Genomic DNA, 15730 nt, shown 5'->3' with positions numbered 1-15730 from the left:
CATGTACTAATGACCACCAGCCTCCTCCGTCCATGAATTTTTCAGGAATTCTGGAATGGGTTGCCGTTTCCTCTTCCATGGGATCTTCCAACTCAAGAGTCAAACCATGTCTCCTGTGTCTCCTGCATTGGCAGGTGGATTCTTTACCTCTGTGCCCCCATGGGAAGCCCATGGAACCCTCTAATGTATGAAACAGATTTTGAATTCAAGTACTTTGACGTGGCTTCCTTCAATTTTATGCTTGCACTGCAGTCTGTGACTCATGTCTCATGCATTGGCAGCCAGATTTTTTAACACTAGCTCTACCTGGGAAGCCCAGTCAATACTAGGTTTCCAGAAAAGGTTTAATGTTGAAAAGAAGAGAGAAGTTCTCTCTCTGACATAAGTGTACAAATTAACTATATTGCAGATCCCACACTAGAATTATGTCACTGTTGCTATTCACATAGAAACTCAGGTTCCGATAGAGAAAGGGAATTCACATGCTTAGGTTGCATGTGTAGGGGATACAAGTCCCTACTCAAGAATAGGTGTTTTTCAAATATGTCCCTTCAGACAAAGCCTTTCCATCAAAGAAGATAATTAATTCCTTGGAGAGAAAAAGAGTCTATAAGACAAAGTACTTGAATCTTAGTGGAAAACTCTTTAAATATCCATGCATTGCAGGCAAAAATGTCTCCTTAGCTTGTTCACATCTATAGAGCAAGATTCACCAAGGGTGAAATGAATCCTTTGGTGTGTTTCCACCACACATTATTCCTCCTGTCCCTGAGATGAGAGCCATCTATGGAAGAACATTTCTCCATAGTGTTCCAGCTGAATCCATTACGAAGTGAAGTTCCAGGTTTTCTGTGAAAGCTTTTTGATGCTTTAGGCTAGAAGTGAAGATTTAAGCCTTATAAAATGACCTTCTTATCCACTGTGGATGTGGTACTGAATTGTATGAATAGTGTCTTTCTGAGTGTGTCATAGTTTTTGTACTGAAAGCTGTTTATCCCAAGAGGAGGTCTGTTTGCAAATGGGATTAGTTCTGAATACCCCCAAATATCACTAAGATCATAGAAAACCTGAAGGTAAGTTCTTCAATAGTGCTGATTCTTATTAAAGATTGTTAGTTTCCATATATAGTAATGACTATGTTTCATCGCTTTTCAAATAGGGTAATAGAGCATTTAAGCTTCACCCCATTCCTCTAAAGAGGGTTAATGAATATAATTAACCTAATTTAGCAGAAATAATTGAGGCTTATAGAGATTAAGAAATTTGTAAGACTCAATTCTCTAACACTAGATGCTCTTCTTTTGCCAAGAGACATGTCTTTTAATAATTAAGACTAATCATGAGAATGAAAACAAATTTGAAACACACTTCACACTCAAGACTTTTACATTTAGCAATGTAAATACTAAAGGATGTAAAATGTCATCTGTTTAATCCAAACATGAATAGGAAGAACTCTTCCTGTAATCAATCATTATGGATGATGTGAGGTCTCTGTGGTTCTTTTTTTAAATAAAATCCCAGGCAATTATTCCTCAGTTTATTTCATGGTTAAATATTTATTTGTATTATTGATCAAAATACCAATTCTTTCTGTCTCCTAGGTGCATAGACAGTCATAAAAATAAGTGAAGGTCCTCTGTGTGCCCTCTGCTGTGTGGTGGATATATTCATATATGTTTCCTCAATCAATTCTCATAACAGCCTGTGAGGTGGACATCATTGTTCTCATTTGATACGAGAGAGAGAGAGAGAGAAACTAGGATGTAAGTTGCCAAGAAATACACCCCAGAACCAAGCAGCTGCAAGTGGAGAAAGACAAGATCCTTATCTGTTGTGGGTTTGTTTTTTTGTTTTCTTTTTTGATTCTGAAATCAGTATGTTTAACTGCTGGAATCATCATTTCAACATTTTGCAGAAGAGTCTGTGGGTTAATGCTTTGTAGGGAAATTGTGGAGAAAGGAAATAGGGGTGAGGAAGAGACAAAACTAAAATGGACCTTCAGTGAAAGTAGTACCACACGGTTATTCAAATTAAGAATTTCAGTAAGTTTTACTGTGTGTATGTGTCTGAGTCTGTGTATGTATATGTATATTTGTATTTCTTCAGTGACATTGCCTCATAGACACTTGCCTCTGGAGTCACATTAATTATAATTATTGTGATGATATATAAAAGTCTTTATTAGATCAACATGGTTTATTTTAACCTAACAAGATAGAACAGTATTTAAGAATTTGGAGAAAACAAAAAGAAGTAGAATCTGAACTAGTCTTAGATCTGCTATTAGTTGCTTGATTTTTGTCAAGATCCTTGCTTTCTCTAAGATTCTACTCACTAGTGTGAAAAATAAGTATAAAAATGATAGTAGTAATCATTTCAGAGGTCTGCAGTGATAATTAAATAATCAAATGTCTGAAAAAAACATTTAGAGCATAGTAAATGTTCATCATGATTTTAAAACTAGTTTTATTTTTGCTAGTGATTAGATTTTGCTATAATTAGATTTTGTTGTTATCATTATTAGTCTTACTATTAACATTAGTCTCTGATATCCTTTACCTTATGAAAATGGATGAAATAATACCATGTACAGGTTACTACCCTGTCATACACATTGCTATCAATCACTATTAGCTACGGTTAAGTTATTGGATTTAGGCAACATGGTTTTCAGTTCTATTACAGTATCCAGAGTCCCCCATATTCATTCCTTTCCTATTATGGATGCCCCTTAACACTTAATGTGAATGCTTAATGACTCTGTTGTGCATAACACGTTGATCTCCATCTCCTTACTGAACCTCATCCAAGTCCACTTGGTCCAAGTCACAAAAAAACATTTTTATGAGAGTTATATGCAAAATTCACTCTTTCTCAAATTTGCCTTCATACCTACACTCATGTGCTCATATTCTTACACTTATATTCTAATATTTACACTCAAATCCTCATGCACTCATAGTTGAAAAATCTTTAAGATATCAGAATATCTTCCATCTTAAAAAATCTTATTAGAATTTAGATTTCTATAGAATCTAGGCAATTGTTATTTACTAGATGAAAAACAATAAATTCAAGACTCTGTTTAAAAAAAAGTGACTTTTTAAGGTACTGTGATAAACAAGAACACGAAAAACATGGAAAATAGGAACAATGTGACAGAGTTTATTCTACTGGGACTCACACAAAATCCAAAGATGCAGAAAATCATATTTATTGTGTTTTTGGTTGTCTACATCATCTCTATGGCAGGAAATGTATTCACTATGGTCACCATCACTACCAGCTCATTACTGGGGTCCCCAATGTACTTCTTTCTGGCTCATCTCTCTTTTATTGATGCCTGCTATTCCTGTGTTGATACCCCTAAACTGGTCATAGATTCACTCTATGAAAAGAAAGCCAGTACTTTCAAAGGATGCACAAATCAAATCTTTTGGGAACATTTCCTCGCAGGTATTGATATTATCCTGCTCACTGTGATGGCCTATGACCGCTATGTGGCCATCTGCAAGCCCCTGCACTATACAACCATCATGAATCGAAGGTTATGCTGGCTGCTAGTGGGAGTGGCATGGATGGGAGGCTTTCTTCATGGACTCATTAGATCCTCCTCATCTTCAGGTTGCCCTTCTGCGGCCCTAATGTCATAGATCACTTTCTGTGTGACCTGGCCCCTTTGCTCAAACTCGCCTGCACTGACACCCACACTCTAGGGCTCTTTGTCGCTGCCAGCAGCGGTGTTCTCTGTCTGCTAACCTTCCTTCTCTTGGCTGGCTCCTATGTGATCATTCTGCGCTCCCTGGGGACCAAGAGCTTGGAGGCCAGACGCGAAGCCCTCTCCACTTGTATCTCCCACATGACAGCTGTTGCCATATTCTTTGTGCCCTGCATATTTGTATACATGAGACCTGCAGTTATTTTGCCTGTCGATAAATCAGTTGCTGTATTCTACATGATGATAACCCCCATGTTAAACCCTTTAATCTATACCTTGAGGAATGCCCAGCTGAAAACTGCCATTAGAAAATGGTTTAGTAGGAAAGCTATTTCAGGTGAAATATAAATGTGGCCAGAACTCAAAATTGATTGAACAGAGGTAACTGTCAAAAGGACATTGCTGATAATCTCTGCAAAGAATAAAGTGAAATAAAGAACAACAACAACAAAATTACCAAACTTAGATTCTGTAAGAGGGGAGTAGGAATTGGTGCAAGAAAATGGGAAAAGCCAAACCCAGGACCATTCTTTGAATATGTAGAAAATTTTACCAAATTGGGACTTGATATCACTGAATCCATCAGTTTATATGGATTCAAAATGTTTATTCTAGTAAAAACAAAAGCCATAAAGTGTATTCTTTCTTATTAATAATCTCAGTAACAATCCATAGAGATAGGCACTGCTATTTTTCCCATTAACAAGTAAGAGACTAAACAGAAAGAAGTAAATTCCAAAATGAAAATATCAAAGAACAGAATCTAGCTGATCTCTCAAATCATGCTGTAAACTGTCAGAAAACAATGACAGAGGGTAACCTAGTTACCATGCAAAGGGACTGGGACTGTTTCAGACTATATATATGTACACATATATATATACACACACATATATATCTATGTGTGTACTATATTACGTGTCTTATATTATTACATGATAATATTACATATTATTAGCATAGTATATACTATTATTATATAATCAGTTGCATTCCATGTATAGTAATATATATATAGTTACATATACAATTAGTTATGTAACATGTTATCATGTTAGTATGTATGTGTGTGTGTTCCCAGTCATGTACAACCCCATGATCCCACAGACTGCAACCCACTAGGCTCCTCAGTCCACAGAATTTTTCCAGGCAAGAATCCTGGAGTGGGTTACCATTCCCTCCTCAAGGGATCTTCCTGACCCAGGTAACGAAACTGCATTTTTGTGTCTTCTGCATTTGCAGGCAGATTCTTCACCACTAACACCACCTGAGAAGCCCTAGTATGTATACTATTATATAATAGGTGATTACATATAACTAAATACTAATAATTGTATTAATAATTATGCCTATCTATATACATCATAGTAGATTATTAGACATTGACTTATCACTGTGATATGTAATTGCAGTAGCTAGTCTCTTCTCCAGGGTATCTTCCAAACCCAGGAATCACACCCAGGTCTCCCACATTGCAGCGGATTCTTTTTCAGATGAGCCACCAGCAAAGTCCTAGAATACTGGAGTGGATAGACTATTCCTTCTCCATGGATCTTCCCATCCCAGGAATCAAACTGGGGTCTCCTTCATTGCAGGCAAATTCTTTACCAGCTGAGCTACCAGGGAAGCCCTCATAAAAGCAACAGGACATTCAATCTCTAAAGGGCAAGTAATGAATATCACATCATGTGTCCAAATTTCCCTTTAGCATTCAGAATCCTTTTGCACTGCCTATGTGACCTTCTGATGTTTATGATCCATCACAAAGAGTGATGATTCAAATCAAAGAATATTTGAAAGTCAAACAGAAATTTCAATTTATTAAATAAACTGTCATACTCCTTAGAACATTTTGCTTACTTGATAGAAATTGTTTCTACAAGTAACATGATGTATGGTTTATAATAAATATCAAGTGAATAAATATAAGTATTTACAGCAAGCAGAATAACAAGCACCTAGAATGTTGTCTTCCCTGGTTGGGGAAGATCCCCTGGAGAAGGGCATGGCAACTCACTCCAGTATTCTTGCCTGGAGAATCCCATGGAAACGGAAGCCTGGGAGGCTACAGTCCATGGGGTTGCAAAGAGTCAGACATGACTGAGCAATTTAGCATGTGTATGGCACTGTCTAATTGATTATGGAATTTTAGCTCAGGTCGCAGGGACTGAACCCATGTGGTTATTTTCTCAGATCTATAGTTGAAATAGACAAAGAGCAACCAACAGATTCTTATTGTTGTTCATTGTACCATAATCCACTATGTTGATCCATTACATTCATTGATATTATGCTGACTGCATCTTCTGATCAAGAAGCAACAATTGCTTTAGATTTTTTTGTAAGACATTTCTGTGTCAGATGTTAGAATAAATCCAAATAAAATTCAGAGTACCAAACTCAGTGATCATTTATAGGCACAGTGGTATGGGACATATCAAGGTATTCCTTTTAACGTGAAAGTTAATTTGTTCCCTCTGTCCTCTCCCATAAACAAAGAAAATGCACCATGCTCAGTGGACATCAATGTTCTTTGGAGAAAGCACATATTTTGTGTGGGTGTATTTCAATGACCCGTTTATAAAGGAACTCAAAGAGCTGCTGGTCCTGAGTGAGGCCCGGAAAAGAAACAGCTCTCCACAGGTTAGACTGGCATTCAAGCTTCTCAGCCACTAGGGACAAACGATCCAGTAGATCCATGGTCCTTGATGTGTCAGTGGAGATAGGGCTGCGGGAGCCTTTGGCAGGCCTCCACATGTGAGCTGCCATGCAGGCACTTAGGATTGTGGAGCAAAATCTTGTGATCCTTTTCAGATAACTACGCTCATTTTGAGAAATAGCTCTTGGTTGCTTAACAGAGACTGAATACTAAACCATGGGCCACCAAGTTACTAAGCAACCTGGGTTGCTCATCATGAACTTGGTGCTGGACCCATCAAGGACATATTGCTTGGGTATACCCAGTAATAGCTCATTAGTCATTAATTTCATCAAATGGAAGCACAGTATATGTAATCAGGCTGAGTTGATATGTGTGTGTGTGTTCAGTCGGTCAGTCACTGACTTTGGCCCCAAGGACTGTAGCACACTAGGTTCCTCTGTCCATGGAATTTTCAAGAAAACTGGAATGGGTTGCAATTTCCTACTCCAGGAGGTCTTCCTAATCCAGGGATCAAACCGTTGTCTTTTGCATCTCCTACATTGGCAGGTAGATTCTTTATTTTTTTTTTTGTTGTTAATCATATTTTAGTTGATTTATTTTTTAACTGAAGGAAAATTGCTTTATAGAATTTTGCTGTTTTCTGTCAAACATCAACAAGAATCAGCCATAGGTGGACCCATGTACCCCCACTTCCAGAACCTCCCTGCCATCTCCCTCCCCATCCCACCCTTCTAGATTGTCACAGAGCCCTTGTTTGAGTTCCATGAGGCATACAGTAAATTCCCATTCTTTACACTGCTCCATAAACTCAAAAGTGGAAGGTTGCAGTGCTATAGCCCCATTCTGGGAAATCCCTAAAGGTCAGAAGGAAGGTAACTCCTCTCAATCGATAAAACTTCAAGCAGTGTATATGGTTTTTTACTTTGCTTGGAAGGAAAAATATCCACATGTGTACTGTATACTGATTCATGATTTTAATCAATGGTTTGGTCAGATGGTCAAGAGACTTGGAAGGAACATGGTTGGAAGATAAGCAACAAGAAAATTAAAGGAATAGGTATCTTTACGTACTTTTTTAGATATATTAAAAAAAATATGTGTGTGCCACATGCCACAATGTAAAAATTGGAGTGATACCACTCGCTACCACCTTTAGAAATCTATTAGCCAAATCTGTGCTTTCTATTGCCATTAACTTAGGTTTCACCTGCTTAAAGGTCTTATTTCCAAAGGCCGAAATGAGTCACCAGGAGACACAACAATGCTATATTGATCTGAGAGTTAAGACTCCTGCCTGATCACTTTGGGCTCCTCATGCTTCTGAACCAACAAGCAGAAATGTAAGGTAGTGTGATCCTGACTGCTAAGGAGAATTGGACTCCTCTTCCTTAAAGGAAAGAAAAAAAGCATGTCTGGAATAGAGTAGCTCCCAAAGGCCCCTCCTGAGTTACCATATCTGATGATTAAGATCAATAAAAAACTGCAACTACCCAATCCATTTGCAATTACTAATGACCAAGAATTTTCAGCAATGGAGGTCCATGACATCCCACCAGGCAAAGATAATGAAGAAATTAGGTGATTATAGAAGGCACAATCATTCCTCTTTGCTAAAACAGCTCCACTTAATTTTACCTCCCTTTTTACTGTTTTCTGCTCTTTAATGTTTTTTGTACAGTACCTCCTAATGAAAATAACTCTTGCATTTATATATTCTAAAATTCTTCCATTATTTTAACTGCATTTCTTTTCATAAAATCCCATTATCCAGTTCCTTCTCTATTATGATATTTTCAGTGATATTTCAGATCATCTTAAATGATCTTATTTTTAAAAACTAGTAAACTTGCACAAAAGATCTCTTCATGAAAGTGAAAAGTGTGGGGTTTTTTTCCCCTAAATTTACTAGAAAATCTTTCTGAGAGTCTCTTCATTTAGTTATAAGATTTCATTTAAGTATTGTACCACAATATATTTGCTAATCAGTAAAACTTTATTTTAGAGAGGTTTTAGGTTCATGGCTAAACTGAGATTAAAGTACAAAGATCCCATATACCTCCTATCCCCACAATGGGACACTCTCCCCCTCAGAGGGATACACTTGTTAAAATCAAAGGAACCTACAATGATGCATTGTTATCACCCCAAATTTATAGTTTACATTAGGTTTCACTCTAAGTACTGCATATTTTGAGGGTTTTGACTTATATATTGATAAAATTCAAAATTATAGAAACAAGCAGAAGAATTTCACTGCCTTAAATATCCTTGGGGCTCCACCTATTCATCCTTCTCCCTTCCCTAATCCTTTTCATTCATTTATACTCTTTCTGTCTCCATAGTTTTGCCTTTTTCAGAATGTCATATAGTTGAAATTATGTAGCAGGTAGTCCTTTCAGTCTTGTTTCTTTCATTTGGTAATATGCATTCACGTTTCCTGAATGAGTTTGCACAGTTTAATAGCTCATTTATTTTTAACTCTGAATAGTATTCCATTGTTTGGATGTACTACAACTTATTTATCTATTTATGTCTTATTGAGGGACATCTTGGTTGCTTCCAAGACTTGGTAATCACGAGTAAAGCTGCTATAAACATCCATGTGCAGCAAAACTGCTTTCTTCGTGTGTGTGTGTGTGTGTGTGTGTGTGTGTGTGTGTGTGTGTGTGAATCTGTTTATAGGCCACATTTTGTCTTTTTACTAGTTTTTGTTTTGTTTTGTCTTGTTATTTTTTTCCCCCTTTATTTTAACAGCTCAGTTGGTAAAGAATCTGCCTGTAATACAGGAGACCCCGGTTTGATTCCTAGGTTGGGACGATCCCCTGGAGAAGGGATAGATTATGCAATCCAGTATTCTTGGACTTCCCTTGTGGCTCAGCTGGTAAAGAATCCCACCTACAGTGCAGGAGACCTGGGTTCGATCCCTGGGTTGGGAAGATCCCCTGGAGAAGGGAAAGGCTACCCACTCCAGTATTCTGGCCTGGAGAATTCTATGGACTGTATAGTCCATGGGGTTGCAAAGAGTCAGAAACAACTGAGTGACTTGAACTTTTCATTTTTATAGGAGTGGGCTTTGATTCTGGTTACAATGACTAGCCACTTACTTATCAATTTAGGTAAATAATTTTATTATACAACTCTTTAATTAATATTGGAAATGGTTTTAAATTATGTCATTAGGTGAAAAGCAAGTAAATTTGTTTACAGTGATCTGAATTATTGATTCTATCTTTGTATTATTATTATTATTTTCTGTAGGGCACCAAGAGAGTTGACTCACAGGAACCACATTAAAATAGTTGCTACTCTAAATATCTCTCTGCTGCACAAATTGTTCCTTAAAGGTGTGCTTCCTTTGAAAACAAAGCTTGATACTAAATTTTTCAAAGTATTGTTCATCTCTGCATTTCTTAGAGTATAGATTAAGGGATTGAACATGGGGTCAATGATGGTATAAAATAGTGCAAATCCCTTATCCTCAGGGAAAGTAGTGGGAGGTCTAAGATAGATAAAGATAACAGGTACAAAAAATAAGATGACCACAGTGATATGAGACCCACAGGTAGAGAGGGCTTTGTGCCTTCCTTCAGCTGAACGATTTTTTAAAGTGAATAATATAACGCCATAAGAAACAAACAAGACAGCAAATGTAACTAAGGCAACCATTCCTGAAAAGGCAATCACAAGCACACCAGTGATGTAGGTGTCAGTACATGCAATTTTTAGCAATGGAAAAATATCACAGAAATAGTGATCAATTTCATTAGGACCACAGAAAGGCAAGCCGATTGCCATAAAAAATTGAGGCAAGGAATGGACGGCTCCACCAGCCCAGGCAGCTAAGAGGAGAAGATTGCATCTTGTTCTGTTCATGATAATCACATAGTGGAGAGGCTTGCAGATGGCAACATCGTGGTCAAAAGCCATGGCAGTAAGAATAAAGATCTCAGCACCTCCAAAGAAGTGCATGATAAGGACCTGTAGCATGCAGTCGCCGTAGGAAATAGTCTTCTCTCCACTAGCAGATCTCCAATTAATCTGGGTGTCACGCTGGAGGTATAGCAGATGTCTATGAGGGAGAAGTGGCTGAGGAAACAGCACACTGGCCGGTTACAAAGAGGACTGCACTGAATGGAGAAGAGGAGCAGAAGGTTTCCCACCAACAGGACAAGGTAACAGAATAAGAAAAACGCAAAGCATGTATTTGTATGTTCTGGTCACATGCAAGTCCTAGAAGAATGAATTCTGATATGTTTCTCTGGTTTTCCATTTGAGTTTAGTGTAGGTTATACACAAATGACTTATGTTTCTGAAAAAAAGAAAACATATGCTTGGGTGAATATGAGCACAATAATATAAAATTTACCATAAATACATTTACATGAATAAAACTTTGATATTAATTATTGATTTAGTAAATGTTTTTAATCTAACTTACTTTATAAATCTATTGCAAAACAATTTATAATGAAAATGATTATATGATTTACCCAATTACTTGTAAAGATTTTAAATATTTAAACATTATTTTGAAAATAAAAAAGTTAATTGTTGTTAATAAAATATTTTACAAAACAAAGAAGGCTAATTATCCCAAGGCAAGAAAATATTCTTTTGTATATTTTTCAATTCTTGTGGCCATATACATGAAGGCAACTTGCCTTCTTTTAAAATTATCTAACCAAATTCCCTGAATTACCCGGCATGAATCCCAAAGAAACACAAATTTATTTAAAATCCCAACTTGAACTACTGAACATTAACTTAAATAGAGCATCCTAAGGTTTCTGTGATGGCTCAAGTGGTAAAGAATCTGCCTCAAAGCAGGAGACACTGTTTTGATCACTGAGTCAGGAAGATCGCCTAGAAGAGGGAATGGCAGCCACTCCAGTATTCTTGCCTGGAAAATCCCATGGACAGAGGAGCCTGGAAGGCAACAGCCCATAGTGTCTCAAAGAGTTGGACACAAGTCAGCGTGTACACATACTCTGTGATCAAACATAGTTAATGGGTCGTGGTAAATCAATGTGATTGTTGTTACTTCAAAAGGCAAAGAACTCTTGAGAAATATACAATAAGATTTACATTATAATTTATATTTTATTTATACACTATGATTTAAATTGCAAAAAAATCTACAAATTAATTTATTTCTCATATTTACATTTCATGTGTTAAGACAATTAAAAAATACATACTGATATTGAAGTTTGTTTTGGATATTGGTAAAGAAAAATAAATGTTGTGAAGTTGCTCAAGTGTTTGTTGCTGGAAACTTCATGCAAAAAAAAGATGATATAACAACTTTTGGTCCAGTTATCCCTCAGTGGCATGTGTTGCAGTAAAGAATTAATGAAATGTTTATAGATTTTCATCTTTAGTAACTAAGGGAAATCTTTAGACACTATTTAATCAGTGTAAAATAAGTGCAAGATAGAACAAGTTCACTTCTAGACACTATTTTAGCCACCGATGAGGAATTATTTGTCCACAGTGGGTTTGCAAAAGTTAGCACACTTTTAGGGTTAGACAGTCATATCCAGGCCCTCAAATGTCTATTTAAAAGAATAAAAAAACAAACAGAGAATGAATGTTTTTATAGCAAGTGCATGATTTTCATATTTAAAAACCATCAAGTCTAGGGCTTCACAAAATTATTATTAATGTTATTTATAGTCTTGATGATGATTTCAGATGGCAAATAGTTAACAGATAGCATTTTAAATGGCCTGTATGACACCATTTCTATTTTAAACTATTATTCAAAACTGCAATATCACAGAGGTTAAATTTTCTCATTATCCTACTTTGTTTTCACTCTCACTATAGAGCTTCCAACCTGTTTTTCTATAACTACCAGAACAAAGTATCAGTCACACAGTGTTCATCAATTAGCATTAACTCAAAAGTATTTAAAAGGTTTTTTTGGAGGGGTTGCAGTACATTTAAAGGCTTTTTTTTGGGGGGGAGGGGTTGCAGACATTGTAGAATAATGTCTTCTACATAATTGCAATTGATACATAGATTTTTTTGTTTGTGAGGTGGAATAATATTGATATGTCAAATAAAAGCATTTATATAAAATTGATTTAAAGAAATGTGTTATATAAGTAGACAAAAATAAATAAATAAATTAGAGAGAAATAACTTCATTAACCTGAATCTCTGACTTTAGAAGAGCCCTAGATAGAGAGTCAAAATAATTCCTGAGAATTGGAAAGTAATTCAATAAAATGAGAACAGACAAAACCCTGACTCTTTTTTAATCTGAGGTTAAACAGGAGTTGAGGTGAATGGGGAAGAAGGTATCACAAAGGGCAGCAATGAAAATAATGAAATCTCAATTCAGAATCTTTATCTGAGCAGAAAGCAACACGCAAATATCGGGTTAATGAACGTCCAGTGTGTCTTTCTGAGTATTTGAGCTTGTAAAAAATATTATGTATTTAAAAGAAACATATTTAATCAATAATAGATTAAAACAATATCCTATATTCTGAGTTATTATAATGTAGCGAATGGTGCTAACAGAGGTAAAAGGAAATGTGAAAAGTCAGGTGAGGAGAAAACATTGTCATAAAACAACATTTTGAACATGAGATAGTAAGGAAATCTATACAAAATCTGAAGATACAATGGATGAAATAAAGAATACCAGGCAACCGCTAAACAGATGGTTCGGGTGACGACAGCAAAGTTCTGGGAAAGTTGAGGAGTGCTAACCTAACTAATCAGTGTGATTCTCAGGCTAATGGATTAACATGTTTGAAAGTCTCATTGCATTTATCTTAGAATTATGATATTATTACCTAATTCAGAAATTTGATGAAGAATATAAAATACCCAGTGATATATATGGTTCAAAACATACTTCTTTTTAACACTCATTTTTGTTTGAGTAAGTCATTTAGCTGTCAAAGAAACTGTCATGCCTACATAAAAGTTTAACAAAAAGAAAAAATCCCACATAATTTTAACAAGTGCAATCACATAAGCATCAATTTCAACAATATGGTGATGAAAAACTTTCAATTATTTTTGAAATTTTTGTTGGTTATTTTAAGGCAATTTTAACCCATATCAATTGTCTGATTTTCCTTGCATCATGAAAAAAATTCTCCGAAATTATCTTATTTCTTCATTTTGAAAATATCTTTGCTGTTCACTATGCTGTCAGCATAAGAACAGGCCCTCTCATATTTAACTTACATTCTCCAAAATATACTTAAATTTTTTCCTGTTTTATTAAAACATTGCATGTTACAAACTTATTTTTATTGATCTAGATGAAACTAGTCTATGTTAAAATGGCAGATGCTTTAAATGGAGAATTACTCATATTTATGGATATTCAAGCTGAAATTTGGTCTTATCTTAAAAGTAACAAGGGAAAATGCACACAAGTAGGTGATGTGGTGCAATGAAATGGATTGCCAACTCGAGAATGCGTTAATTCCGTTATTAAACAGAATTTTCCTTTTAAATGATACATGATTAAAATTAAACATGCTGTGACGTTAGTATAGTAATTAAATTATCACGTTACAAGAGAAGTAATAGCTTTGAGAAAGAAACTACATCAAACAAACACACAGCACTGACTCAAGCTAGCACACGGCTGGGGGACACGACCCAAACCAGGGCCACAGACCTCAGGGCTGAGGGGCTGTCAGGGGAGTTCTAGGACGCATCTAGAAAACTCCTCCCCCAGATACTTACTCTGTCAATTTGCTCCTTGTATGAAAAATACAGAGAATAAAAACCAGTAAATCAAACATATCTCTCAAATATTTTGTAAAATCAATACATCTTAAATTTTCCACAGGTTTACAAGGGAAGCAGGATTAAAATATTCACTAACATTATCAGTAATGAAAGAAGTGTGTCTTTATCCCTCAGGAAAACATATTTAGGTCCTGGGTATCATCTCTTTTATACCTATGCCTGAAGAAAATTTGGTTGGGAAGGACAGAATATAAACTACAGTAACTAAGCAAAAATGAATGTCTTTGAAAGCTCTAAGTAATTATATTCCCAAAGGTATTTGTAAACATATCCAAAGCAAAGATTGTCAAGCCACTGTCCAGGGTAATGTCCCTGTTCCTCTGGTTGTTTACTTTCCAAATTTATCTTATCTTGCCTCAGATAGTATTCACTTGGGGGCTCACAAAGGCTGTAGACAAGGCATTTCAGAAAACTCTGTCTTCATCCAGTTTTCTAAAGGCTGGGAGGGAAACTAAAGTAGCTTTCAGGAAAACCTGAGATGACATAGGACAAAGAGAACCAGTCATGTGCATTTAAAGAATCAAACACGTGGACAATCAAGGTCCTACTGTGTAGCTGGTGGCTCAAAGTAAAGAATCCACCTGCAATGCGGGAGATCTGAGTTCAGTCCCTGAGTTGGGAAGATCCTCTGGAGGAGGGCATGCAACCCGGGTCACAAAGAGTCGGACAAGACCAAGCGACTTCACTAAGTCACTTAGACATTTAAGAGATGTCTGAGATCAGAATCCTGACCTCAGAATTCTCTTCAAACTTCATGAAGATTGAAGATTCTTGTCTAAATTAAGGAAACACCTGAATGTGCCAAAAAAGATTTTAGGTTAAGCCCTAGTTGTCAGCTGGCTATACCTGTTTCTTAGTCTAATCACCTTTATTTCTCCATAGAATGAAAACCTGTCTGAGGGAAAATGAGACAGATTTACCTAGTTTGACTAATGGAAGACACCATCAAAACACATTATTAGCATAATGAGAGTGAGGATTAACAAAATGCTTCCCAGGAGCATCCATTTCTTCAGCTATATGCCTTCTTAAGCTCATGACATTTCACAGAATGGGAGATATTCCATGTTGCACTTTTACAAAAAACATTAGTTTTATATACTCATGCAGGTTCTTTAAATACAGTGATAAATATGGTCATAGAAATGCATGTATAAAAATGAAAAGAATTGCTCATTTTTCAAGACTTTTAATTACCTGAAATAAGGTACTAAGTTTTACTTACAATTTCTGTAACTGTAGTGTAAGTAGGATAATTATATCCAATACATTGTTTTAGATGCAGGATTTGTTAATGTAAAAAAAAATATACAACACTTGTAAAACCTTTGGCATTGCTTTTTGGAAATTATTGCAGTGGAAACCTCAAAAAAAAAAAAAAAAGGAAGTGTTTTAAGAAAGCTCTATGAGCGATGTCTCACTCAAGATTATCTGTTTCCTGAAAGAGGTCAGAAAAGCCAATCATGCAGTCTTCACAACTTTCCCTGAAAAAAAGTGCTGAAATGCACTCGTCATGTCAGGGAATACAAAGGACAGAATGTTCCCGAATGTCAGAGCTGGAA

At 36.0% G+C, this 15730-nt stretch overlaps 2 pseudogenes; one reads left to right on the top strand and one right to left on the bottom strand.

Moving 5' to 3' along the window:
* The first annotated feature begins 3140 nt into the window (after positions 1-3140).
* On the top strand, positions 3141-4069 carry LOC133056408 (olfactory receptor 4C46-like; annotated as a pseudogene).
* A 5590-nt stretch (positions 4070-9659) lies between these two features.
* On the bottom strand, positions 9660-10653 carry LOC133070688 (olfactory receptor 4P4-like; annotated as a pseudogene).
* Between the last annotated feature and the right edge of the window lie 5077 nt (positions 10654-15730).

The sequence above is a fragment of the Dama dama genome, chromosome 1 (genome assembly GCF_033118175.1).
Source record: "Dama dama isolate Ldn47 chromosome 1, ASM3311817v1, whole genome shotgun sequence".
In the NCBI taxonomy this organism is placed as follows: Eukaryota; Metazoa; Chordata; class Mammalia; order Artiodactyla; family Cervidae; genus Dama; species Dama dama.
The sequence above is the reverse complement of the archived record's forward strand: the minus strand, read 5'-3'. Positions and strand labels throughout refer to the sequence as shown.